Source organism: Schistocerca serialis, chromosome 1 (genome assembly GCF_023864345.2).
Source record: "Schistocerca serialis cubense isolate TAMUIC-IGC-003099 chromosome 1, iqSchSeri2.2, whole genome shotgun sequence".
Lineage (NCBI taxonomy): Eukaryota > Metazoa > Arthropoda > Insecta > Orthoptera > Acrididae > Schistocerca > Schistocerca serialis.
The window spans coordinates 1187031708-1187058599 of NC_064638.1; the positions used below are offsets into that span (position 1 = coordinate 1187031708).

At 43.4% G+C, this 26892-nt stretch overlaps 1 non-coding gene across 1 annotated transcript; it reads left to right on the plus strand.

Moving 5' to 3' along the window:
- Positions 1-17446: 17446 nt before the first annotated feature.
- On the plus strand, positions 17447-17520 carry Trnat-ugu (transfer RNA threonine (anticodon UGU)). The gene has a single exon. It is a non-coding gene; the product is annotated as a tRNA-Thr (tRNA).
- The last annotated feature ends 9372 nt before the right edge of the window (positions 17521-26892 follow it).

Consider the following 26892-nt stretch of genomic DNA (forward strand, 5'->3'; position numbering starts at 1 on the left):
ATCATTAACGTCGATATGCAGCAGGATTTAAGAACATATATTGTGTTCGAACATTATGAATTACCTCGAAGAAAACAGTCTATTGACACACAGTCAACATGGATTTAAAAAACATCGTTCTTGTGAAACACAACTACCTTGCCATGGGATTTCAGATCGATACCGTATTTCTGGATTTCCGGAAGGTTTTTCACACTGTACCACACAAGCGACTTGTAGTGAAATTGCGCGCTTATGGAATATCGTCTCAGTTATGTGACTTTCCTGTCAGGGAGGTCATAGTTAATAGCAATTGACGGAAAGTCATCGCGTAAAACAGAAGTGATTTCTGGCGTTCCAAGGTAGTGCTATAGGCCCTTTGCTGTTCTTTATCTATATAATCTATTTGGGAAACAATCTGAGCAGCCGTCTTAGGTTGTTTGCAGATGACGCTGTTGCTTATCGACTTATAAAGTCATTAGAAGACCAAAACAAACTGAAAAACTATTTGGAAATGATATTTGAACGGTGCGAAAATTGGCAGTTGACCCTAAACAACGAAAAGTGTGAGGTCATCCACAAGAGTGCTAAAAGTAATCCGTTAAACTTCGGTTACACGATAAATCAGTCAAATTTAAAGGCCGTAAATTCAACTAAATACCTAGGAATTACAATTATGAACAACTTGAATTGGAAGGAACACGTAGAAAATGTTGTGGGGAAAGCTAAACAAATACTACGTTCATTGGCAGGACACTTAGAAAATGTAATAGACATACTAAGGAGACTGTGTACACTACGCTTGTCAGTCCTCTCTTAGAATACTGCTGCGTGGTGTGGGATCCTTACCAGATAGGACTGACGGAGTACATCGAAAAAGTTCAAAGAAGGGCAGCACGTTTTGTATTATAGCGAAATACGGGAGAGAGTATCTCTGAAATGATGCAGAATTTGGGCTGGACATCATTAAAAGAAAGGCGTATTTCGTTGCGACGGAATCTTCCCGCGAAATTGCAATCACCAACTTTCTTCTCCGAATGCGAAAATATTTTTTTGTCAAAGACCTACATAGAGAGAAACGATCACTACGATAAAATAAGGGAAATCAGAGCTCGTACGGAAAGATATAGGTGCTCGGTCTTCCTGCGAGCTATACGAGATTGGAATAATAGAGAATTGTGAAAGTGGTTCAATGAACCCTCTGCCAGGCACTTAAATGTAATTTGCAGAATATCCATGTAGATGTAGATGTGGAAGGTTGTAGTTGACAAAGGTCTCACGATATTTTGCCCCTTGTCCTTTACATCTCGCAAGGTTAAACAGTCTTCGTACCTGTTTTCTGTGCGTTTCCAAGTTATTGTTCCACCAAGGGACACTCCTATTTGTGCACTTCTTGGTGGTTGCGCAGTTGTCCTGGTATCAGGTCACTATGGCAGAGGTGCAGTATCTGCTACTTCCAGAAACTCCACTGGATTCGTAATCGAGGTTTTAATTTCCGATAAGCTTATGTCCATGTCCCTCCTGTATGTCTCCCAGTTTATTTTCCTGGGATTCATACAGGCCGTGGTCTGTCTGATTCCCATTTCAACCTTGAATTTAATATACATGTGGTCGGATGAGGATGGCTCTAACGCCACATGCCATTGTTTGCAATAGGTGCCCATCATCATGGAACCAAAGGTTATGTCAATTACTTCTTCTCTTCTGCTATTCCTGTATGTAGGTTCATTGCCCCTACTCAGGACCTCCAAGTTGCTAGACAAGAGAAATTCAAGAAGGTACTCACCTCTACTCTTGGTGTCATTGCTGCCCCACACAAGGTTGTGGCCATTGGCATCACATTCAAACAACAGCTGGTCGCCTTGCCGATGGCACACTTCTGTCAATCTCCTCACCTCCAAAGGAGGAGGAAGCTGTCTTCGTAAGGAAGGTATGCTGAGGCCAAAACAATTTCCCTCGTGATACCTTCCTCACGTTGCTGCATCCTAGTGGTCACGAGGTCCTTGGAGCAGAAATCTATCACTGGCATGGAAGAAATTCCATTTCTCACATGTATGCATGTTATGGAGTTTCTTAGATTTCTAGCTTAAATCAACTTACCTCCAGCGCCACCGAGGCCGAATACGCCCCGTTCATATAAGTAGGGTTCTTGTATCAGGGCTACGTCCACTTCCTGTCTACGCAGGCAGCGGCTCAGGGCAGCAGTGGTCCTTTCACAGTGCTGAAAATTAATCTGCAGCACCTCCAGTCTCTGTCGTGCTGCCAGCATTGCCCTTGAAGTCTTTGATTACCATGAGGGCAACTTGCGAGAATCCTAAAAACAATTTCAGGTCCTGCTCTCGCATCGCCTACAGGGACTTGTTCTGACCTCCATCACCAGGGTTTGTCCTTCTGGTACAGCCTTCTGGCTGATTACTCTCAAATCCTCTGTCAGACTTTTGGGTTCTGGACCCCTATTTTCTCGAACAGAGTCTTTGGAGAGACATCCTTAAGGATCTTTGGTACCCATATTGATACCTTTGCAGTCTTAAGAAGCTGAGCTGCCGTATTGACCAGCAGCATCCTATCCTCCCTCGAGGATATCATGGGCAACTTGTCCTTGAGCCATTCCACAGCCATTCCCCCTCATAGACAAAAATGATGGCACTCCGATCTAGATAGAACCTCCTGAAATTGGGTCCTGGAAAAGCGTCCCCCCCCCCCCCGCCCCCCCGCCCCCAAACTTTTCGAAGAGGGCCATCTGTACAAGCTACTACTGCTGCGTAGTGATGCCTACCAGTGGATAGCCTTCCTGGATAACTGCCATCTTAAAAACCGAGACTGCAGTACTGTAGGTTTGTTTCCTTATTTCTTGGCTTGGTTTTTTCTGGGCTCGCTTATCCTGAGAGGAGGGAGTCTTAGATTCCTACATTATCGTATTGTTGCCTGTCTTCGCGTTATGGGGGTCTGTGTATCCCCTTCAACCTGAGACAGTTATTCTTGGGGGTCTTGGGCTCACGCCCTTTTAATTCTTTCCAGTTATATTTGGCAGGCCATTCTTTTCCTTCCTTTTATTTCTGTTCCCTGAGACGTTTCCTCCTCTGGGCCCCAGACAAGGCTTTAATCTTGACCTGGTCCAACTTCTCAGTTACAGTTCCCACCTCTTTCTCAGGTCTAGACCCTGATTCAGTAGTGGGAGTGCATTCCATCAGTCCTGACCCAGATGTTTGGGTGTCTGAGGTCTCAGTTTGCCCCTCAGTTTGTTTTAATTTATTTTCGTCTGTCGTGCCCATCTTGGTCCCACGAGATTTGGGGATCTACGTGGTCCATACAACAGAAACCCCGCGCGGTGTAAGGCTACTTACTCAGGGAGATCGCCCGCTATCCCTGAGGCTCTGTTTGCGACACATCTTCCCATGTGCCTCACACACCTCAGCGCGGATTGTATCACACCTTTGGTTGGGAAAGGGAGTTAAGTAAGGACTTGGAGTGTATAAGGAAGACAGGACGTTGTGGGACACTCTTAGTCTGATCCATCAACTAAGACCTTTTTGGCAGAAGGTCCTCTATCTTCAGCGTAGGCCTGAGGTTCACGCGGATACGCAAACCTCTCCACCTGCAGGGGCAGTGCTTCGCCAAGGTGGTGTCTCCCGGGGAGGCCTGGAGCACTTTAGGGAGAACATGTGCATGATCGGGCGCGTAGTTTAGTTGACGTCCTCCCGAATGTGAGTCCAGTTCCTTAAGCACTGCTACATTTCACTCGGTAACATACGTTAAAAGCAATTTCCTGTAGAAAGAACAGCTCTGTTTTCGATAACCAATGGGAAACTATACTATAAACGGCGGTAAACTCCGCTGTGTCCATATCATAGACGATTGTGTATTATTTTTCGAGGTAGTGCCTCCAACGTCGATGCAGCAGGAAGTTGTTCGTTACTAAACATAAACATGTACTTCACATGAACTGCTTATTTAAGACCTCGTACTGCCTTAAGCATTCATTTCGACCATTAGTTCCTTACCACATAAGTATCCTATAAACTCTGGGTAATTTTGACCATAAATGTTTTGGGAGACTATATCGGTACCCATGAGACAGCATACATTACCTAATTGTTCCAAAACACCACACATAAAAAAGGGATTCTTCCGGGGCTCATAACTCGGATTCTGTTGGTGATAGAAAGGTAGGGTCAAGTGTCTCGGGTAGACCTTGGGCTAGGGACCATTTGTATAGCCAGCAGAAGAATCTTCTTAGTGACAGTATCCTACAGTACATGGTCAAAGTATGAATATTAGACTTCCTCCTGCTTAGGCAAATGGTGCAGATCGTTTTGCTCTTGTTCCATTTGATGTGGCCTACGGTGTACCTTAAGGGGCTTATGGAGGCACCATTAGTTCTTGGGCAGTTCTTTAGGGAAGCCTAAAAAATCGTGTTTTAACATTTTCTCCTGCCAAAACCGGACCTCAGATTCCAAGACGGCTAAGCACAGCAAATGGGTGTCATTTTTACGGTATATTCCTAAGCTCGCGGTCTTGAAAAGGCTTGAAAATTTTCTTGACATCTTTATCCGTTTCCGAGATACAGAGGTTCAAAGTTACTCTACTTGGACAAATACGCGCATATAATCGGGTGTGAGACGAAAACGTAGTTTATAAAGCGACGTTGCAGGGAGAAAATGCTGTAAGGTGTATCCGTTATCATCAGAAGGATTCTGGGAACCCCACATTGTAGTGCACGTAAAATCCGGTTTGAAATATAAAATTAGTTTTGCGTTACTTCGTTTTCACGTAAGTAAACTACCTAAATTTTACTGACCCATGAAGTTCTTTTCATATGAGTGACGTGTACCGATGTGGAAGGGAAATCAAGTGAACCAGCGGAAAAATGCTCCTATTGGGGCACAAAAAAGACTCTGACTTACCACTGGAAATTCGCTTAACGAGCATCTCCCATAACGCGCAATTCGCATAACGAATAAAAAAAATTGTAAAAAAATGACTCGCTTAACGAGCGATTTTTCGCATAACAAGTGACGACGATTTAGTGTGACGTCACCAGCCGTTGAAATGATAATTAAATCAAGACCCTAAACTGCCGAAAGGCGTTGATATACATCAAAGGGGATAGTTGACAATGTGTGCTCCGATCGGGACTGGAACCCGGGATCTCCTGCTTACAGGGCAGACGCTCTATCCATCTGAGCCACTGGGGACACAGAGCATAGTGCGACTGCAGGGATTTATCCCTTCCACGCTCTCCCGTGGGACCCACATTCCCAACTTAATGTCACACAGCATAGTGCGATGCCATCTTTATATCACCAGCCGTTGGCGCGCGGCGGGGGAACCGTTCAACAGAATGAACACATTTCACTGTCGGCAATGGCGTATGAACAATGTCTTTAGTACATACTGCAGTCTGGGTTTAGGGCTCTTTCTTCAACCATCTCAGTGCAGCCCGTGAACACACATTTTTTCTAAACTTGTGTTCACACAATGTTTTTTTTGTGTGTGTTCAAATTTTAATAACCTTCGTAGGAATGTCCTCGAATATAAAGCCGCAAGAAGACACCATAAGAGAAAGAAACTGACCTTAGAAGTGAAACGTTAAATCACTGAAAAACACGAACGTGGTGTGAGCGTTGCCGATTTAGCACGCACGTACAGTCGGTCTACATCAACTATTTGCCCTGTCCTCAAGAACAAGGACAAGATTAAAGAGATAGATGCTTCAAAGGAAGGAACAAGAGTATCTAAACAATGGTTGCGTATTCATACCGACCGCTGTGGCCGAGCGGTTCTAGGAGCTTCAGCCCGGACCCGCACTGCTGCTACGGTCGCAGGTTCGAATCCTGCCTCGGGCATGGATGTGTGTGATGTCCTTAGGTTAGTTAGGTTTAAGTAGTTCTAAGTCTAGGGGATTGATGACCTCAGATGTTTAGTCCCATAGTGCTCAGAGCCATTTGAACCATTTTTGCATATTCTGGGCGATGTGACAGGTTGCTCCTTATATGGATAAATGAAAAACAATTGCAAGGCAACGCTATTAACGAGAGCATAATTTCTGAGAAGGCGATAATGATTTTCGTCGACCTCGTTTAGAAAACTCCAGGATCATCAGGGGCAGAAGAAGTGTTTTAGGGAAACCGTGAATTGTTAGAGAAGTTTAAAATATGAACTGGCATCCAAAGCGTTGTGAGGCACCGTGAAACAGCATGCTCCTACACAAAGGCAACAGAGATCTGCATCAGCAACTTCAAGATGCTCGTAGATTCTGAGGGTTACCTTCGCAACAGGATTTTAATTGTGACGAGACAGGTCTATCCTGGAAAAAGACGCCGAAGCGTGCCTTTACAACAGCAGAGGAGAATGCATTGCCTGGTCCCAAGCCAAAGAAAGACTGCCTCACACCGCTATTCTGTGCCAATGCAAGAGGCAGTTTGAAAATTAAACTCCACGAGCGTTCAAGAAGTGTAAAGTCCAGAAGAACGGGTTAAATGTAATGTCAAGGTCCAAAAACAATGCTTGCGTGACTTGTGAATTTTTTAATGATTGAATCAATAAAGTCTTTGGTCCTTCGGTAAAAAATATTTGCTTGAGATGAATCTGCCATTCTATGTCTTGCTTGTTATGAACAACGCTCCTGCCCACTCTTCAGGCTTACAATATCACCTCCTTGAAGAATTTCAGTTCATCAGGATCCAATTTCTGCCTCCCAAAACCACTCCGTTGCTCCAGCCTATGGACCAGTAGATTATTTCTAACTTTAAGCTATACACAAAGCACTCTTCGAGCATTGCTTTGAGTTGACTGAAGCTGCCAATTTCACTCTCAGAGAGGTTTAGAAATATCACTTCAATGTCGCTGCCTGCGTCAAGATGATCGACAAGGCGTGGGAAGGGGTTACCAAGAGAACTCTTACTTCTGCTTGGAAGAAGCTTTGGCCAGAGTGTGTTGTGGAATGTGACTATGATGCATTTCAGTCAGTACCTTTGGAGCCCATAGTCAACGAGATTGTGTCTTTGACCACCGAAGAGCTTATGGAGTTGTAGTGTGTTTCACAGCAGGAAGCTGCGGAGAGGAGTTCTTCAGAGGAGGAAAAGGAGGAGGAGGAGATGGTAACAGCAAAGCAGCAATCTTGTGGCGCAATAAGAGAAATGCTGAAAGCATGGGAATAGATTGCATCATACATTGAAAATCATCACCCCAATAAAGCAGTGACAACGCGCACTACAAATTTATTTGACGATAATGCTGTGTCACATTTCGCCAAATGTTGAAGTATTGGCAGAAACAAATGACTATAGATAGCTTCCTACTATAAAAGAATTAGTTATGTATTGTGAATAATAAAGTACACAATACTGTATGTATTTTTTTTAAATAAATGGCATGAATAAGATAAAACTTTAAGCATTTTTCCTGCGTGGAACGCATTACAGTATTTTGAATTAATTTATTTGGCACAAATTGTTTCACTTAACGAGTGTTTTGCACTACGAGTAAGAGTCTGGAACTAATTATGCTCGCTATGCGAGGTACCAAGTGCCTCATTCTACTTTCCTCTGTACCTTCAAAAACTTTCCCAAAAATTTTGGCAAGCGAACATATTCGTGTTTTTTAAGCTGAGAGAGGAGATAGAGACAGTGGGAAAGAGACGGAGAAGTAATAAATACTGGAAGATAACGTTTGTGGTGTATAGAGAGCGAAGGAGACAATGGCAGTGTGTGAGAAAGGGAAGGACACATTGTCAGTGGAACATGGTTGACAATGACAGAGCAGTGTGGGGGAAACATTGCCAGTGGGAGAGAAATAAAGATGATAAAGTGGGAGTGAGTGAGAGCCAGAGATAATGGCAGAGTCTATGACAGTGACAACGAGGAAGAGAGAGACAGTGAGAAGACCCTGCAGCAGGAGGAAGGAATGGATGAGACAGTAGCAGTAAGAGAGAGCAAGAGAGAGACGGTGACCGTGCAGGAGACGGTAGTAGCAGAACAGAAAGGAGGAGGCTGTGGTTGTGAAACAGGAGACGCTGACAGACAGAGAGACAAAAAGAGATATTGACACTGAGTTGGGCTGAATGAGTGAGTGAGGACAGACAAGTGGGAGTGATGAGTAAGAGCGATTTGCAATGATGGACTAGTGGCTGTGAGAGAGTTACAGTTGCGGAAGCTCACGAGAGTGATAGGTGAGTTGCATATTGACAAGAGCAGAATACATTCGCAAAGCCCGAATTTTGGTAAAATTTTTAACGCTGCTGTGCAAGATAGAGGGAGACAGCTCGTGCTCCACTTTTCAGTCTGTCTTTTAAACCTGAGCATTTTTCCGCTGGTGACGGGTGTGCTCTACAGATGTACTGGTGACTTCAATGCAGGTAACGAAGACGAACTCTTTCTAGAAATAACTTAATGTCTTGAAATATTGTGATATCATACAAGTCAAATTTAGTAGATTCTGATGTCATTATTTAGGGCATGTAAGTATTTTATTCATTAATTTGCCCGATATATTTCAGTTTCACATGACACAATGGTAAAGAAGCAATTCAGTTATTGAGCGATGTATACTGGCTCAGTTTCTAACTGCAATCAATTATAAATCAGGCGTACTGGATTTGCCACAAAATACTGATCCTCAAGAACTAGCTGTGTTGTTTGCAACATTCCCGATAAGCTTAACTAATGGTCTCTTTAACTCGAAAGTCGTAAGTCTTACGGCCTGCTTAAGAAGTATTTACTTGTTTGTATTAACAGGAATATTCTGACCAAAAGCGTGCAGACACAATTCGGCAAAACTGTTGTAGTCGCCTACTGGCTTATAAACACGAACAGCGTACGCAGTAGATAAAAATAGGATGAGAGATGTGAATCACCGGCCCTTCGGAGTTCATGTGTTTTCAAATGAGTGAAACTCACCTGGCTGTTCTCGTCCATCAGATTACGTTAGGCTGTTTGATGACCTTTGGGTGCTGTCACTGAGGGACAAGGCGACCGCTTTCATCATGACCTCAAAAAAAAAAAAAAATAGGTTGCGAAGACGGTATCAGGGCCGCTGGAGTCTATTTATATAAGGAAAAATGTAAGTATATTTGTGTGTTCCACACCTCCTCCTAAACCACCAGCTTGCAACCTGAAGAAAGAAGAGGTACAAGCCATTAAGAATCTCAGCGCCGACAAGAGTATATTGGTACTGCCTGCCGATAACGGAAATGCGACGGTCGTAATGAAGACCGAAGATTATGAGCAAAAGATCCGAGACCTATTAGATCCGACGACGTACCGAAAACTAAGCGCAGATCCGACGCAGCGTATCACACGGAATACGAATCGATTAATCAAGGCGTCTTCTCTGCCGGCGGACATACAGAGAAACCTGCGCAATACAGAAAACCTACCACCCCGGCTGTATGGATTACCCACGATCCATAAGAACAACGTTCCACTGAGACCGATTGTAAGCGCTCCTGGCTCACCGACGTATAAACTGGCAAAACACTTGGCCCCTCTGCTCCAGACACATGTAGGGAAGACCGACACATACGTAAAGGGCTCAGGACATTTCACTGAGAAGCTGAAGAAACTGAAACTTGCACCAGGCGACATCTTGGTCAGCTTTGACGTTGTTTCGTTGTTTACGAAAGTGCCACTCAGTGACGCTCTGGAGCTCATCGGTTCCATTTTCCCGCAAGTCATCAGAAAGGTCTTCCATACATGTGTCACCACGAGCTATATCACGTGGAATGACGATTTCTACGAACAGCTGGAAGGCGTCGCCATGGGTAGTCCTCTTAGTCCAGTAGTGGCTGTCGTATCGGCCGCCGCACAGTAGCCGTCAACTCGGCGCGGCGTACTACAGTACGCGCGGCACACAGCGAGTACCGCTGGTGCCGCACACGATGTCAACTGGCGCAAGTGAACGCGTCGTTGCGGGGTTGGCGGCAGCGCACACACCACTATCGATTCGGATTACCCTGGCGGCGCTGCCCTTGCCACCAGAGTGAGTAACTGTATAAGGGCGCCACCTACCAACACTCTGATTGGCCGGACCTGCGGATTTAAGCGAGCTCCCTGAACCCGTTTAACCAGTTCAATCTTCGCCGATGACTGTGTAATTACCCGGCTGCTGGATTCACGACGACGGAACCGTACTGTGGCCTCCCTGGCTGGAAACTTTCGACGCGTCGGTATCGACTGGTTGCCAGTGGTCTGGACTTGAACTCTCTACTAGTAACTCTGATTTCTCCTTGGCGCTACAGCCAGCGAAGTGTTGTGTAGTCGGACTTAAGTTTCGTTTTGAATGACAGAAGGTCAAATAAATTTGGTTATCACGGAATATTTGTTGTGTTACAGTGCGGACATAACACAACAGTGGCCAACTTCTTCATGCAACAATTCGAAGCACAGGCACTCGACTTGGCGACTTTCAAACCTAAGGTGTGGTACAGGTACGTCGGTGATACTTTCGTGGTGTGGAGCCATGGTGAAGAACAGCTCGGTCACTTGCTAAGACACTTGAACAGCCTCCATGCCAACAAAAAATTTACCATGGAAGTAGAACAGGACAAGAAACAGTCATTTCTAGATGTGCTGGTCACAAGGGACGGCGAAAACCTGGGACACAGCGTATATCGAAAATCGACACATACGGGCCGTTACCTGCACAAACTATCAAATCACTATCCGAGCCAGAAAAGAGGCATGATTAATATGCTCGTAACGCGAGCAAGACGAATGTGTGAGCCGCAGCACCTTAGACGAAAAATGGAACACCTGGAAAGTGTTCTGAGGAGCAATGGGTACTCCACAAATTGTATTAGAAGTGTAACAGAGCAAGACACTCGGCGAAGTAAGGAATAAGAAAAAGAAAAGTCAGGTACGGCTTCTCTGCCATACATTCCCAGAGTGACGGACAGAATCGGCCGTATGTTGCGCAAGCTTGCCGTAAAGACGATTTTCAAACCGACAAGGAGGAGCAAAGAGTGTCTTAGATCGGCGAAGGAGAAAAGGGACCCACTTGCAATGTCGGGAATGTACTGTATACCGTGCACACACGGAAAAGCTTATGTCGGAAGGACTGGACGATCAATCAACACCAGGATCAAAGAGCGTAAGCGACATTGCAAGTTGGGGCAGGTGGAGAAATCGACCGTGGCAGAGCACGTACTGAGACCGATCATGTAATAAAATTCGCCGATACGGAAGTTCTGGCTGTAGAGAACCACTATCACACGCGCTTGTTCAGAGAAGCTGTAGAAATACAAAAACATGCGAACAGCTTCAACAAGAAAGAGGAAAGCCTTAAGGTAAACGGATCCTGGCTTCTCGTACTGCAGCGAACGACCGTCGCAGGTAGCAAGAGGAGAACCGCACCGGAAATGACCGCGGAGAAGCCCTCGGACGTTGGCGCGCCAGGTACATATAGTCTGCGGCCGCGAGCTCGGCTCCAGTTCACCACCGGCAATGGAGGGTGAAGCTTTGACAATGCCAGCCACTCGTGCTGGCGAAACGTCAGTAAAATCATTAGATGAACGTCGGCCGAAGAACCCGAGACAGGAGCCAATTGACAGTTTGTCAATTTCTGACGATTTTTCTTTTGTTTTGGATTGAGCTACGGCGTTCTATCGGTGTAAAAGCATTCTGTTAGCTAGCAAATAGTTTTCTGAGAACAAATCCAATATATTTAACAAGGTAAAATACTTTTCCTCCACGAAACCTAACGAGATAATTACCTTTTACAGATAGCATTCAGACAATTGGAATCCGTGAGGAATGATAGTGGGCCCACTTCCGGCTTTATATAAGGAAGAATTTCTCTGTTAAAGACGTTACATCAAATATAAATTTTCTATTTATGCAGACCAGTAATCTTTACTCCATGGGGAGTGCTACATTGCAAGGTAGACTGTAGGCTGTCTGTAGAGCTTCGATGAATGATTTTTCAAGGTCCAGCATCACAAAAATAGCAGCAGTAGCGGCGTCAAGTGTACAGAATTCTATAACGACAGTCTTGTTAATACTTCAGCTCTACGACTGCTATCAAAGAAGAGTTATTCCTTTAATTCTTTTTTTCTCAATTCACTATAGGAACTTGAAGAGATCTATAAACAGATTTTAATGAACTGCAATTTAATAATTTAAGTATGCATTTAATGAACTTCAATGAGTTAGACTCGATAAGATTAATAGGCTTGTGCACTAAATGATGGTAGCCGTATAACTTATTACCAGAATTATCTCAAGTAAACGAAATATTGCCTTTCCTCTATTGAACAGTTATTTTAATCACTACCGCGGTACAAGACTCTGCGAAGAGGAGTTAGGTTTGATTTTGTCTTGTGCAGTATTAGCGCAAGTACTGTAATTAATTTATGTTTGTGGTCTTTTCCATTTGGTGAAGTCGTGGAAAGCTGAGCAGCTGGTTCGTTACCCACGAGTTCAGTCTACCACAGAATGTAAGGTCAGACAAGAACATTTTGTGTTCTCTCGCTATATTCCGCCTGTAACAGCTTCTCAGCAAATCTTTCACTTTTTATAGGACAGATAATTCTATCATTTCACTGGTAGTTACTGTAAAATACTGTGATGTGTGTACAATTAAGTTTTTGTCCATCGTCTTTTGAAAGGGTGCGACGAGTCTTATTAGCAATAATTGATCACTGTGAATAATTAGAGAAGGTATTAGCGATTAGTGGCTGGATATTAGGTTATGGTCAAGACTCACCAGTATTCCCAAATGCAGTGCAAACAAGAAGCGAATATGCAAAATATTACTAATATTTCCGTGGAAGCTGAGGCAGCTTAGGTATCACAAGCTACAATAGATCCGCTAGCCGAGATCCTTGAACAGTTAAAGACAGTTAGCCTCACAGGAACCTGAGGTGGCAAGGAAAGTTGAAAGTGCTGCCTAACAACAATCAGCTACGGTTAATCAACAAATAGAAGTGGCTACTGAGCTATCTCAGTTAGTAAATACAATTTGAATTATCTCACGGAAGGTAGAAAATGTGCCAACAAAGCAACATTTAGAGTCAGTTACTGACCAAGCTCTGACATAGTACGCAAACAGGAGGAAATGACTAATGATTTAATTCAGTTACTCCAAGTTGAGGAAGCAATTCCTAATGAGTTACAAAAGGAGATAGAAGAAATCAGAAGACGACAAGATATTGGCGAAGCAACTGTTAGTCAAATGACAATAACTTTAAATAACAACGCTTCAGATTATGAAGATGTGATAGCAAATAAGTTTGATGAACATCGAGTTCAATTGTCATCCAAGTTAGAGAAATGGGGCTTACCCTTAAACGAATTGTACACGCAAGTGCTAAGGGAAGAAAAGGAACAACTAGACTCTGTTTTCCTGCAGTGGCGCATACAAATAGCGCAACCAGTCGAATATGTCTGTAGGAACATGGAAGATACCCAAGAGGCAACGAAAAATTCTCACTTCGTAATTCTACATCTACATTTATACTCCGCAAGCCACCCAACGGTGTGTGGCGGAGGGCACTTTACGTGCCACTGTCATTACCTCCCTTTCCTGTTCCAGTCGCGTATGGTTCGCGGGAAGAACGACTGTCTGAAAGCCTACGTGCGCGCTCGAATCTCTCTAATTTTACATTCGTGATCTCCTCGGGAGGTATAAGTAGGGGGAAGCAATATATTCGATACCTCATCCAGAAACGCACCCTCTCGAAACCTGGCGAGCAAGCTACACCGCGATGCAGAGCGCCTCTCTTGCAGAGTCTGCCACTTGAGTTTATTAAACATCTCCGTAACGCTATCACGCTTACCAAATAACCCTGTGACCAAACGCGCCGCTCTTCTTTGGATCTTCTCTATCTCCTCCGTCAACCCGATCTGGTACGGATCCCACACTGATGAGCAATAAGTATAGGTCGAACGAGTGTTTTGTAAGCCACCTCCTTTGTTGATGGACTACATTTTCTAAGGACTCTCCGAATGAATCTCAACCTGGTACCCGCCTTACCAACAATTAATTTTATATGATCATTCCACTTCAAATCGTTCCGCACGCGGGGGTGAGATGCTACAGAGCACTGCATTGGACAATAACAATGCGCGCTCTTATCAGATGCCTGGCGAACAAAATCCAGATGCAACACAGGGTATGATGCCACCTACTAACTTATGCACAAATATATTAATGGAAGGACAGCTTACGTTCACCATGGATCACAAACTCAAATGAATCTGTGTACAATTACAATGCAAGCAATGATCAGTATGGTAATCAGCAGCATTATCCACAATCGAACAGTTATCGCGGAAATGGTGCTAATGGTAATTAAAACAATGGAGCTCATGAAAATGGATCCAACTTCTGACCCAGTAGAGGACGACAAGGAAGTGAGACAGAAGATATGATCTGGTTCCCGATTGCCAATCATTTGAACTGTAATGAACAGTAAGTGCATATTCTGCAGCATCCGAATAACCAGAATTGGTGAGAGCAAATTATATTGATAACTGATGTTACTGATGAGTACGCCCTCAATATGAAATTAGCAAGTCAAACATGAAATTAGCAAGTCAGACTAACACTGACTATTTCATGCCCCAAGAAGGTCGTCAATAGTGATTGCAGGGGCTGTAGACAAAAGTTCAACTTTATGCAATACAGTGATGGAGGGTAGTTGCCTGAAAGGTGAACTCTGCTCAGACACAAAACAAAGCGAAGGAGATCTTGGAGTGGCGCCGATCTCTGCAGTTAAAGCCACAGTGGAAGGAACTCCTGCGACAGTTAGGATAGAGTTAGGGGCTATTGTTAACGCTGTTTCCTCCAGCTTCTTCGACAGGCTATCTCAAGGAGAGAACTGCCTATGTTACCAGTTCATAACTGTAGTATGGCTGCAACTGTGGGACATAAATTCCAACCAGTAATGAGGCAAACGGTGTTGAATATGAAACTAGGAAATGCAGATCCGTCATGCGCATTCTTACTAATTAATATCTGCATCTACAACATATTCCACATGCCACTGTACGGTGCTACCCTGTACCACTACTAGTCCTTTCCTTTCCTGTTCCACTCGCAAACAGAGTGAGGGAAAAAGACTCTATATGCCTCTGTATGAGCCCTAATTCCTCTGATTTCTATGGCTGTTATCCGTTACTGATGGAATAGGCACCCCTCAGCAGTATCTCTTGTGTTTGCTCTTGCTCCTTCGTAGGTCTTGTTGGACCTCTTTTCCATCAGTCTCCATATCCCATTGCCCCCTATTAGGTCTAGTTGGACCTCCCTTCCATTAATCTTCATAAATTTAATAGCCGTTTGTGTCTGAGGTTTGGAGGCAATATGTGAGAAGGACAGTAAATTGAACTTGTCAAAAGGAATATTTTTATGAAGATTTGTGGAAAGGAGATCTAACTAGACCTACTAAGGACCGAGGTCAAACAACAATGATCCTGTCAAGCTGTGCCTTTTCCATTAATAATGGATAACAGCCACAGAAATCCGCAATATCCAAAGCGAGAGGATCCTGTACTAGAGTTACTTGACCAAGAATAGGAGAAATTAAAAGAACCAGTGCATGTAACATCTGAGCAGAGGACTAAGCAAATTTTCTATACCCACACACAATCTTTCATTATCCAGTCCCCTGGAAACTAAAATATGCAGTAGAAGGGGAAATAAGTCGTATGATTAAATGGGTAGCCATTGAACCCAGGAATAGTCCACACTGCAGCCCACTCTTTGTTGTGCCAAAACCCAGTGAAAAGGTTTACTTGGTATGCAACTCCCAGATGGTGAGTAACATCACAGCTCCAGTACACACACATCTGGAGAATACACACAAATTAATACAAAAGTTCAATGGCGTTAGATACTTCTCCAGTATAGATTTGAGACCTTCATTCTGGCACATAGCCCTTGGACAATCCTCCAGTAAGTACACAGCCTTTCCAGATGCTGTTTGTAGCTATCACATTAAAGTATTGCCATTTGGACTCAATGTGAGCTCCAGCGTGTTTATTTCTGCACTGGACAATGTGCTTGGACACTTGCTACGAAGTCGCCTCAAGTTGTTTGTTGATGATCTACTAATCGTTATGTCAATATGGAATGAACATGTTTCACTTTTATCTCAAGTACCATAAACATTGTGAGAATCTGGAGTAACAGAAAATCTCTAGAAGTCTCACTTTGGTCTGGAAATAATAAGGTTTCTCAGTCATCTTACAGATTCAGAAGAGACTCTGCCCGATTCCAGTAAAATTCGTGCTTTTAGGCGTTTTGTACCAGATCAGTCGCTGAACGCTTTGTCAGTGTTGAGTCTATTGAGTAAAAACGTGCGCTGGCCATGGACAGAATAATGTGAAGTGGCTTTCGACGATATTCAGAGTGTGCTCTTGAATTCAGAGATTCTCTGCCACCCTGACATGTCAATTGAATTTGTTTTACTAAAGGACACATCCTCCATGGGATTAGGGGCTTATTTATTCCAAACCTGAATCATCGATGGACCACCAACACTTTGTCCCGCTGCACTCGCCAGTACATCATTGTCACCACGCAAACGCTCGTATACAACAACTGAGCAAGAAGCATTGGCAATTGTGTGGGCCTTTCGAAAGTTCAAATATTATTTGTATGGGTCGCACAGAATTGTTTATTATGATCATCAAGCTTTAAGCTTTCTTCAGCTGTATAAACTATTGCATGTACGACTTGCTCGATGGATAACATCTCTGCAAGAATAAAATTTCCAAAATAATATATTACAAGAAAAGATAATATTATTGCAGGTACCCTATCAAGGCTACCTGAAGGGCTAAATCAGGAAACAGCTTTGGATGATCGTAATGAGGAATTCACTGTCTTGTTAATGCAAATTCAGATAAACCAGAATTATCATTTACTGTTATTCAAAAGTGTGTCAGCATTGCAAGAGCAAGACCAAAAGTGACTACTGCGATTCAAAAACTTCAACAGCAACCGGATTACAGACTGCATCAGTTTAACAAGCTAGTGAGTAATGTTTTATTTCACAGAAGGAATGTGCATGCTATGAATTGGTGTGCATGTATTCCAGAAGCTTACAAAAAAGGAATTCATCTGATATAAACATCACGAGGAAGATCAAGCCTACTGGTGCTTTCCAGATGTAAGGTGGAAGGTTCAGTGCGAGATTAGACCTTGTCAGATATGCCAAAAGGCAAAACCAAACGACAGAGATGGCAAAGTATATTTGGAGATAGTATCTATTCTTTCGGACATGTCCGAAAGAACAGATACCATCTCCATATATAGTTAAGGCTAACCGGCCATTGACCTTCTTCTTCTGTGCGGATGCACAGGCATTGCCCGAGCTCTTACGGGACTCGGTCAGATTGTCTGCCGCGAGTAATGAGTGTAGTGGGCAGGGGCACTACGAATGCTGTCTGTGGACATTAAGTTGGGAATGTGGGTCTCACAGGGAGCTTGCAAGGGATAAATCCCAGCAGTTGCACTATCCTCTGTGTCCTCGGTGGCTCAGATGGATAGAGCGTCTGCAATGTAAGCAGGAGATCCCGGGTTCGAGTCCCGGTCGGGGAACACTTTCTCAACTGTCCCCGTTGATGTATATCAACGCCTGTCGACAGCGTAGGGTCTCGATTTAATTATCATTTCGAGGTAGCAAAGGTTTGTTGCATTCGATCGTTCCAAGCAAGCCACTCACAATTGCAGATCTAGAGGTGGCTGCAAGCACATTGCTGCTTTTTTCGACATATTTACGACATATGTGAAGATCTTTCCACTGAAAACAGCAATGTGTCCACCTATACTGAAAAGATAAATTCGACGACTTTTTTCTGTGTGTCAGAAAACCTTGCGCAGTTTTATCTGATAACGCAACTAATTTCACATGCTTTTCTTGGTGAAATGCAATAAATCAAGCAGATATCCGACAGATATTATCTTGAGATCATAAATAATCTTCCACATGATATGACACATTACACACCCTCTGAACTGATGTATAAAAGGGGGGATACGATCTAACTGTAAAAGTTCCAATAGAAACCAATGAGTGGGAATAGAACGTTAGAATGGCCCTGGTTAACTTAGCCAAAACGAAAAGACTCGTGCATGAATGTAAGATACTGACAAGGGTTAGTATACGTGTGCTACTGAGGAGACACCCCAGACCGTCACTGCTAAGCGAGTGGAATAAAAAGTGGCAACTTTTATATGTATGACCTTTCACAAAACTCAGGATAGAACATCCGAGTGCATATTTATTGGGATACCCCGGAACCAGTCATATTAAAGGTTTGCATCCTGATCAAGACCTAAAGGAATTCTACACCTGATGAGTGGAACGTCCAAATAGGGCTTAATTGTGTGTATACATTATTTATGTAAATGCTTCTTAGTTGTAAGTCATGAATTTTTTTCCAGAGAACTTCAAGAGATAATTCTTATTAATTTGTGTATTAATATTTTCTTCACAGATGATGTGATATATTTAATGATACTTGTGTACTTAGCTTTCTGAGTTTAGAAGATGACAGTGAAGATTAGTAGTAGTAAGAGTTAACATATAGGTATAAGTACGTGATTTGTTTGAGGATGAATATTTCAGTTTTTATTGTTGGAAAGAAGAACAATTTTCCCAGAGACATTAAAGCTCATTCATCGAACCTAATAAAGTGATTAATCGGGTTTATTCGTATGAAAATATTCTGTGCCATTGCAATAGTAATTTCTGGATTGCTATTATAATGAGTCAAAGTTTTTGGCTGTAAAGTTACGAGTGACTGGTACGGATGGTGTATGGTTGTGGAATCGTGGCATGTATCTTGGGTTGACCACATAATTTTCCATGAGACATCAGCTCAAACCATAATGAAAGAACAACTACAAATTTATCATAATTGTACACTGAAGCGCCAAAGAAACTGGTATAGGCATGCGTATTCAAATATGGAGATACGTAAACAGGCAGAATACGGCGTATAGCGTCCCCAGTGCTATATTACGAAAAGACTTACAAACAGTATTTATAAAGAAGAGACATTAAAGAATTGAATAATATATTTTTATCATGTAGCCGTAAAATAATAATTTCTCTGTGCAGGTTTAGATTGCAAAGAAATAATTTATAACAAAATGATCTAAAGAGACGACAAGATACGCTCTTTTGTTAATTTTTTAGTCGACTTCACTTCCTCTTTTGTCTTGAGTGTGTATAGACGGACATCTTGCGAGTGCTGGCAAATGTAAGCATATTTGTATGAGTTAGGCAGATAATATATTAATTGAATATTATTGTGCACTTTTAATTTGTAAGAGGTGATCCCGATTTCATGTCCGCCTTCCTTGAATTGGCCTGCATTCAAGTAATTTACAGTTCAACAATCGCAGCGGCCGATGCAGCCAACGACGTCATTACGTGGCAATATTAACTTACGAAAAATTAGCGGAAGCGAAATACTCGCCCGCTATTAACATAATATTAATTTTTCTCCACAGCCGCACGAAGTTGCAGAAATACGTAGCTTTAAGATTCTTATTTTTCAGTACCATAGCCTAGAGCCAGAGCCAGGACTCCGACTACAATACAATGGTTAACGGAGGTAAGAAAAATACTCTCGCGCGTGTGTGGGCCGCAATTGTAATTAATAACTAAAGATTTCTTGCTTTAAAGTGAACTGACTAGCCGAGGAAATTAATATGAAAAGTTTATTACATTGTTCAACTTATATGCTCATGTTTTAAAAGATTCAGCGAGTCTAACATTCATTAACGTAACAAATAATTTGAGATTAATATTGTTAAAAAGGAGAACTTCAGGAAATCATTTAATCGTAAATCAAAATTAAATGAAATATCATTTTTATTAAGGCCCACCACGTAAGTCGGCAACAATCAAAAAATAATAATAACAATAATAATATATTAAATTACGACGGCCGACGGACGCGAGAGGCGCTGTGGTCGGCATCTCCTATATAAGACAAGTGTCTGGCGCAGTTGTTAGATCTGTTACTCCTGATCAGGATATAAGTGAGTTTGGACGTGGTGTTATAGTCGGCGCACGAGCGATGGGGCACAGCATCTCAGAGATAGTGATGAAGTGGGGATTTTTCCGTACGACCATTTCCCGAGTGTACCGTTAATAACAGGAACCCAGTGAAACATCAAATCTCCGACATCGCTGCGGCAGGAAAAAGATACTAGAAGAACGAGTCCAATGACGACTGAAGAGAATCGTTCAACGTGACAGAAGTGCAACCCTTCCGCAAATTGCTGCAGATTTCAGTGCTGGGCCATCAACAAATTTCAGCGCGCGAACCATTCAAAGAGACATCACCGGTATGGGCTTTTGGAGCCCAAGACCCACTCGTGTACCCTAGATGGCTGGACGACACAAAGCTTTATGCCTCTCCTGGGCCCGTCAACACCGACATTGGACTGTTGCTGACTGAAAACATGTTGCCTGGTCGGACGAGTTTCGTTTCAAGTTGTCTCGAGTGGATAGACGTTTACGGGTACGGAGACAACCTGATGAATCCATGGGCCCTGCATGTCAGTAAGGGACTGTTCAAGCTGGTGGAGGCTCTGTAATGGTATAGGGCGTGTGCAGCTGGAGTGAAATGGGACCCCTGGCACATCTAGACACGACTCTGACAGGTGATACGTACGTAAGCATCCTGTCTCATCATCTGCATCCATTCATTCCATTGTGCATTCCGACGGACTTGGGCAATTCCAGCAGGACAACGCGACACCCCACACGTCCAGAATTGCTACAGAGTGGTCCTAGGTACACTCTTCTGAGTTTAAACACTTCCTCTGGCCACCAAACTCCCCAGACATGAAAGTTATTGCGCATATCTGGGATGCCTTGCAACGTGCTGGTCAGAAGAGATCTCGACCCCGTCGTATCCTTACGGATTTATGGACAGCCTGCAGGATTCATGGTGTCAGTTCCCTCCAGCACTACTTCAGACATTAGTAGAGACCATGCGACGTGGAGTTGCAGCAATTCTGCGTGCTCGATGGGGCCCTACACGATACTGGGCACGTGTACTAGTTTCTTGGCTTTTCAGTGTAGTTCCGCAGCTGAACTGTTCCGATTCGAGAATGGTAATTAACTGATCAGTTGTATAGTAATATACTTATTGTGTGACATGGGATACAAGTTTGAACCATAAGCCAAAAAGAAAATGTTAATGAACAAACTACACTGGACTTCAAATGAAGGTATTGTGAAGTATATAATAACTGAAGGACTCTTCAAGCCAATGTGAATTGTACTAATTGAGTGCAAAGGACCTACCACACAGACTGTGGCAGTCTCCAGTTCCGTGCGTTTGTTTTACAGTTACAATGAGTGAATTGTTGTGTTACCGACATGAATAAAACATACTATGGAATTTTGCTCAGTGAGCGACTTCTGGATCCGATGTTTCAGAATGGGAAATAGCTGAATCATGCATGTGGATGAACGAAGCTATTTCTCAGTATTAATTCCTGTAATCTTTATTTCCACATATCCCTCCTCACTTCTGTACCCATGTATTCTAAGAATGGTTAGCCCTGTTCCTGAGTCACTCACACCCCTCCACTACCAAGACGGGCTTACATTCTCTGGTCTCCTAGAACATCTCGAACTTCTATAACGTCCTCTACCCATTCCATCCCACCTGATGCTCCACCGACATCATTCTACCGCATCTCTCAAGAAATTACTCATAACGAAGATTTATAATTTACGAACACAAATTATTCAAATATATTAACTCATCTGACGTTCGTACAACGATAAATTTACTTACCTTTGCAACTCAAATTTAACGGCCTAAATAAGTTCCTAAGTTGTTGTCTCAAAACATTCAATCTTTAAACCATAGTAACCTAGAGACGGACAAGAGTAAGATTCGGTTTTGTCTTTTCAAGGGTTTCTGTGGTTTCCCTTTGAGAGACATTGCCCAAATGTGAAGATCGTTTAAATAAATGTGGCGTGGCATCCTAGTCGTTTAATTTGAAACCTCCCCTTACAAAAATTTACGAATTACTATGCTGGTAAACCCCTAACGTTATTTGATTTTCAAACAGCTGAGCAAAACTGAACGTACTCAGACATTTCTCTCTTTACTTATTCTGATCATTACTACACTGACACACAATATTTTTAGCGCAACGCAATCTGACTTTCAATAATCCCTACAAAAGAATGGCCCTGACTAACAATAACCTATTCCTTTCATGAATCACTTACCTCACATAAATTTTCGTTACTCGAACTACTGCGATTCAGCGGAGCGCCAATACTGCTAGCTAAATAAAAGATTCCAACTACTGAAGGCACTAACTACTGAAAGGCATAGTTAGTAAATGAAAGATTTTGATAGAGGACAAACAATGTATTTACCTTAATAATATTCAAAAGTCATCATATAATCAGTTCATGATATACAGTATTACAACTTTACTCTTTCTGATGGACACACCTCCAGATCGTCCGCTCTCAAAATTCTGCCATATCTCTCCCCACATCCATCACTGCCGGTGGCTCACCTCCAACTGGGCAACGCTACGCGCTGTTCACATCCAACTGCCCTACACTACGATAGCGAATATTCCAACAATGCCAACCAGCCACAGACTGCACAAAGCATAGCCAGTGATTTTCATACAGAGCGTTACGTGACGTTACCAACATAAAAACCTAAACAACCTATTAACAGAATCTTCCGTCGGTTCTTGGTAGAACAACATTATAATAATAAATGAAAAGCACCAGTTTGCTTTTGTTCTACAATATTGTAGAACAAAAGCAAACTGGTGCTTTTCATTTATTACTAAACAGCCTACTTAAAAATTGTCAAACGAACGACTAATAAAAGTCAGTCTTGCGAAAGGAAAGATGACGAGCTAATATTAGCTATTCTTATCGCATATCACAGTAAATGTATGCTCCAGACTACTCCGCAGCAATGCACTACCAAGTTGTCACAAGAAATAAATGCCTGTCCAAGTAGAATTCCCTAGCTGGTAGCGAAACGAATTTGTTACAAAATTTTACTCTCACAATGGGCAATATAATGGATCAAATATAATGATGCGATGTGCAGCATTAATTTGTCGTAAGTTAAAGTGGATTGACATGAAATAGTATTAACACAGGTCGGAGATCTGAGAGACTACTTAAATGTGATTTACGGCGTCTTCCGCGCAACGATACTCCAACTGCGAGTTAGTTGCGAGCAGCGAAAACGATTTACGAGTATAACCTCTTAACAAGAGATGCATTGTTTGGGGATGTTCGGCTGTCTATGATTCATTGCATGTAACTAGAAGAAGTACTTACGATTTTCCTTTTGTCGTGGTTTAGGCTATGGTATTCTATAGGCGTAAAAATATTCAGTTAGCTAGCAAACGGTTTTCTGCGAATAAATTCAAGATATTTAACAAGGTAAAATACTTCGCTTCGACAAAACCTACAGAAATAATTACCGCTAAAAGTAGACGGCATTCAGATTGCTGGTTCGATACTGCTTGCGGTCCGGCTTTGTATATGGAAGAATTTTCTCCGTTAAAGTCGTTACATCAAATATAAATTTTCACTTTATAAAGACCGGTCATCATTACTCCATGGAGAGCGCTACAATGCATGGTAGTCTACAATGCATGGTAGTCTCGAATCAGCCTGAAATGCCCCACTGAACCCTTTCTCAAGTTCAAGTAAATGACAGCTGTAGCAACATCGAGCATACAGAATTCTACGGCGACGTCTTGTTAGTGTTTCCAGTTCTACGAAATACTGAGCAGCGTGTCCAACAAACACAAGCTGCTATCAAAGAAGGTCTATTTCTTTAATTCTTTTTTTTCTCAACTCACTACAGGAACACAAAACTTTCATGGCCACTTGTTGACAAACTGCCTGTGGGCTTCTGTCTGCCGGCCGCGGTGGCCGAGCGGTTCTAAGCGCTTCAGTTCGGAACCACGTGGCTGCTACGGTCGCAGGTTCGAATCCTGCCTCGCGTATGGATATGTGTGATTTCCCTAGGTTATTTAGGTTTACGTATTTCTAAGTCTAGGTGAGTGATGACCTCAGATGTTAAGTCTCATAGTGCTTAGAGCCATTTGAACCATTTGATTTTTGGGCTTCTGTCTCGGTTTCTTCGGCCGACGTTCGTTGATGATTTTCCTGACGTTTCGCCAGCACGAGTGAGTCGTATTGTCAAAGTTTCACCGTCATTGCTGGTGGTGGACTGGAGCCGAGCTCGCGGCCACAGACTCGTTCTACCTGGCGCGCCAACGTCAGAGGGCTTCTCCGCGGTCATTTCCGGCGCGGTTCTCCTCTTGCTACCTGCAACTGTCGTTGGCTGCAGCATGGGAGGCCAAGATCCGTTTACCTTGAGGCTTTCTTCTTTCTCGTTGAAGCTATTCTCGTGTTCATGTACTCCTATAGCTTCTCTGAAGAAGCAGGTGTGACAGTTCTTCTCTGCAGCCAGAACTTCAAAAAAATTGTCCAAATGGCTCTAAGCACTATGGGACTTAACATCTGAGGTCATCAGTCCCCTGGACTTATAAATTCGTATACTTAACTAACCTAAGGACATCTCACACGTCCATGCCCGAGGCAGGATTCGAACCTGCGACCGTAGCAGCAGCGTGGTTCCGGACTGAAGCGCCTAGAACCGCTCGGCCACAGCAGCCAGATCTTCGATGTCGGCGAATTTTACTACGTGATCGGCCTCACACACCGCGTGCTCTGCCACGGCCGATTTCTCCACCTGTCCCAACCTGCAATGCCGGTTATGTTCTGTGATCCTGGTGTTGATTGATCGTCCAGTCATTCCAACATAAACTTCTTCCACATGTGCACGGTATGCGGTATATTCCCGACATCGCAAGTGGGTTCCTTTTATCCTTTGACGATCTGAGACACTCTTTGATCTTCTTTGTCGTTTGTAAATATTCTTTACGCCGTGCTTGCACAATGTACGGCCGATCCTGTCCGTCATTCCGAGAATGTACGGCAGATAGCCGTACCCGGCATTTCTTTTTCTGATGATCACTTCGCCGAGTGTTTGACTCTGTTATACTTCTAACGTAACTTGTGAAATACACATTGCTCCTCAGAGCGCTTTCCAGGCGTTGCGTTTCGCGTCTGAGATGCTACGGCTCACATATTCGTCTTGCTCGTTTTACGAACGTATTAATCATGCCTCTTTCCTGGCTTTGATCGTGATTTGAAAATTTGTGCAGGTATCGGTCCGTGTGTGTCGGTTTTCGATACACGCTGTGTCCCAGGTTTTCATCAGCCCTTGTGACCAGCACATCTAGAAATGTTAGTTTTTTGTCTTTTTCTACCGACGTATAAACTGGCAAAACCCTTGACCTCTCTGCTCCAGCCGCATGTGGAGAAAACTAACACATACCGTACATAAAGGACTCCAGACATTTCTTTGAGAAGCTGAAGAAACTAAAACTTCCACCAAACGACATCCTGGGCAGCTATGATGTTGTTCCTTTGTTTACGAAAGTGACTCTCTGGAGCATATCGCTTCCATTTTCTCGCAGGATATCACAAAGCTCTTTCACGCTTGTCTAACCACGAGCTATTTCACGTTGAATGGCAACTTCTTCGAACAGCTGGAAGGCGTCGCCATGGGTAATCCTCTTAGTCCAGTGGTGGCCGTCTTTTTTATGGAACATTTCGAAGCACAGGCAGTGGACTTGCCACCTTATAAACTTAAGGTATGGTACAGATGCATCGAGGATACTTTCGTGGTAATAAATGGAAATGTCGTGTGGCTAGGGCCTCCCGTCGGGTAGACCGTTCGCCTAGTACAGGTCTTTCGATTTGACGCCACTTCGGCGACCTGCGCGTCGATGGGGATGAAATGATGATGATTAGGACAACACAACACCCAGTCCCTGAGCGGAGAAAATTTCCGACCCAGCCGGGAATCGAACCCGGGACCTTAGGATTGACAGTCTGTCACGCTGTGGAGCCACGGTGAGGAACAGCCTGGTGACTTCCTAAGACACTTGAACAGCCTCCATGCCAACATAAAATTTACTACGGAAATAGAAAAGGACAAAGAACCGCCATTTCTAGATGTGCTGGTCACAAGGTATGGTGAACACCTGCGACACAGTGTTTATCTAAAACCGGCATACACGGACCGATACCTGCACAAACTATCAAATCACTATCCGAGCCAGAAAAGAGGCATGATTTATACGCTCGTAACGCAAGCAAGACGAATATGTGAGCCGCAGCATCTCAGACGTGAAATGCAACACGTGGAAAGTGTTCTGAGGAATAATGGGTACTACACAAATTATATTAGAAATGTAAGAGTCAAATATTCAGCGAAGTGATACTTCAAAAAAGAGCTGTCGGGTACGGCCTATCTGCTGTACATTCTCGGAGTGACGGACAGGTTCGGCCGTATATTGCGCAAGCACGGCGTAAAGATTATTTACAAACGACAAAGAAGGTCAGTGAGCGTCTCTGACCGGCAAAGGATAAAAGGAACCCACTTGCAATGTCGGGAATATACTGCATACCATGCACATGCGGAAAAAGTTTATGTTGGAATGACTGGACGATCAATCAACACGACGATCACAGAACATAAGCGACGTTGCAGGTTGGGACAGGTGGAGAAATCGGCCGTGGCAGAGCACGCGCTATGGTGAGGCCGACCACGTAGCATTTTCGCCGACACCAAAGTTCTGGCTGCAGAGAAGAACTATAACACCCGCTTCTTCAGAGAAGGTGGGTTCAAATGGCTCTGAGTACTATGGGACTTAACTTCTGAGGTCATCAGTCCCCTAGAACTTAGAACTACTTAAACCTAACTAATCTAAGGACATCACACACATCCATCGCCAAGGCAGGATTCGAACCTGCGACCGTAGCGGTCGCGCAGTACCAGACTGTAGCGGCTAAAACCGCTC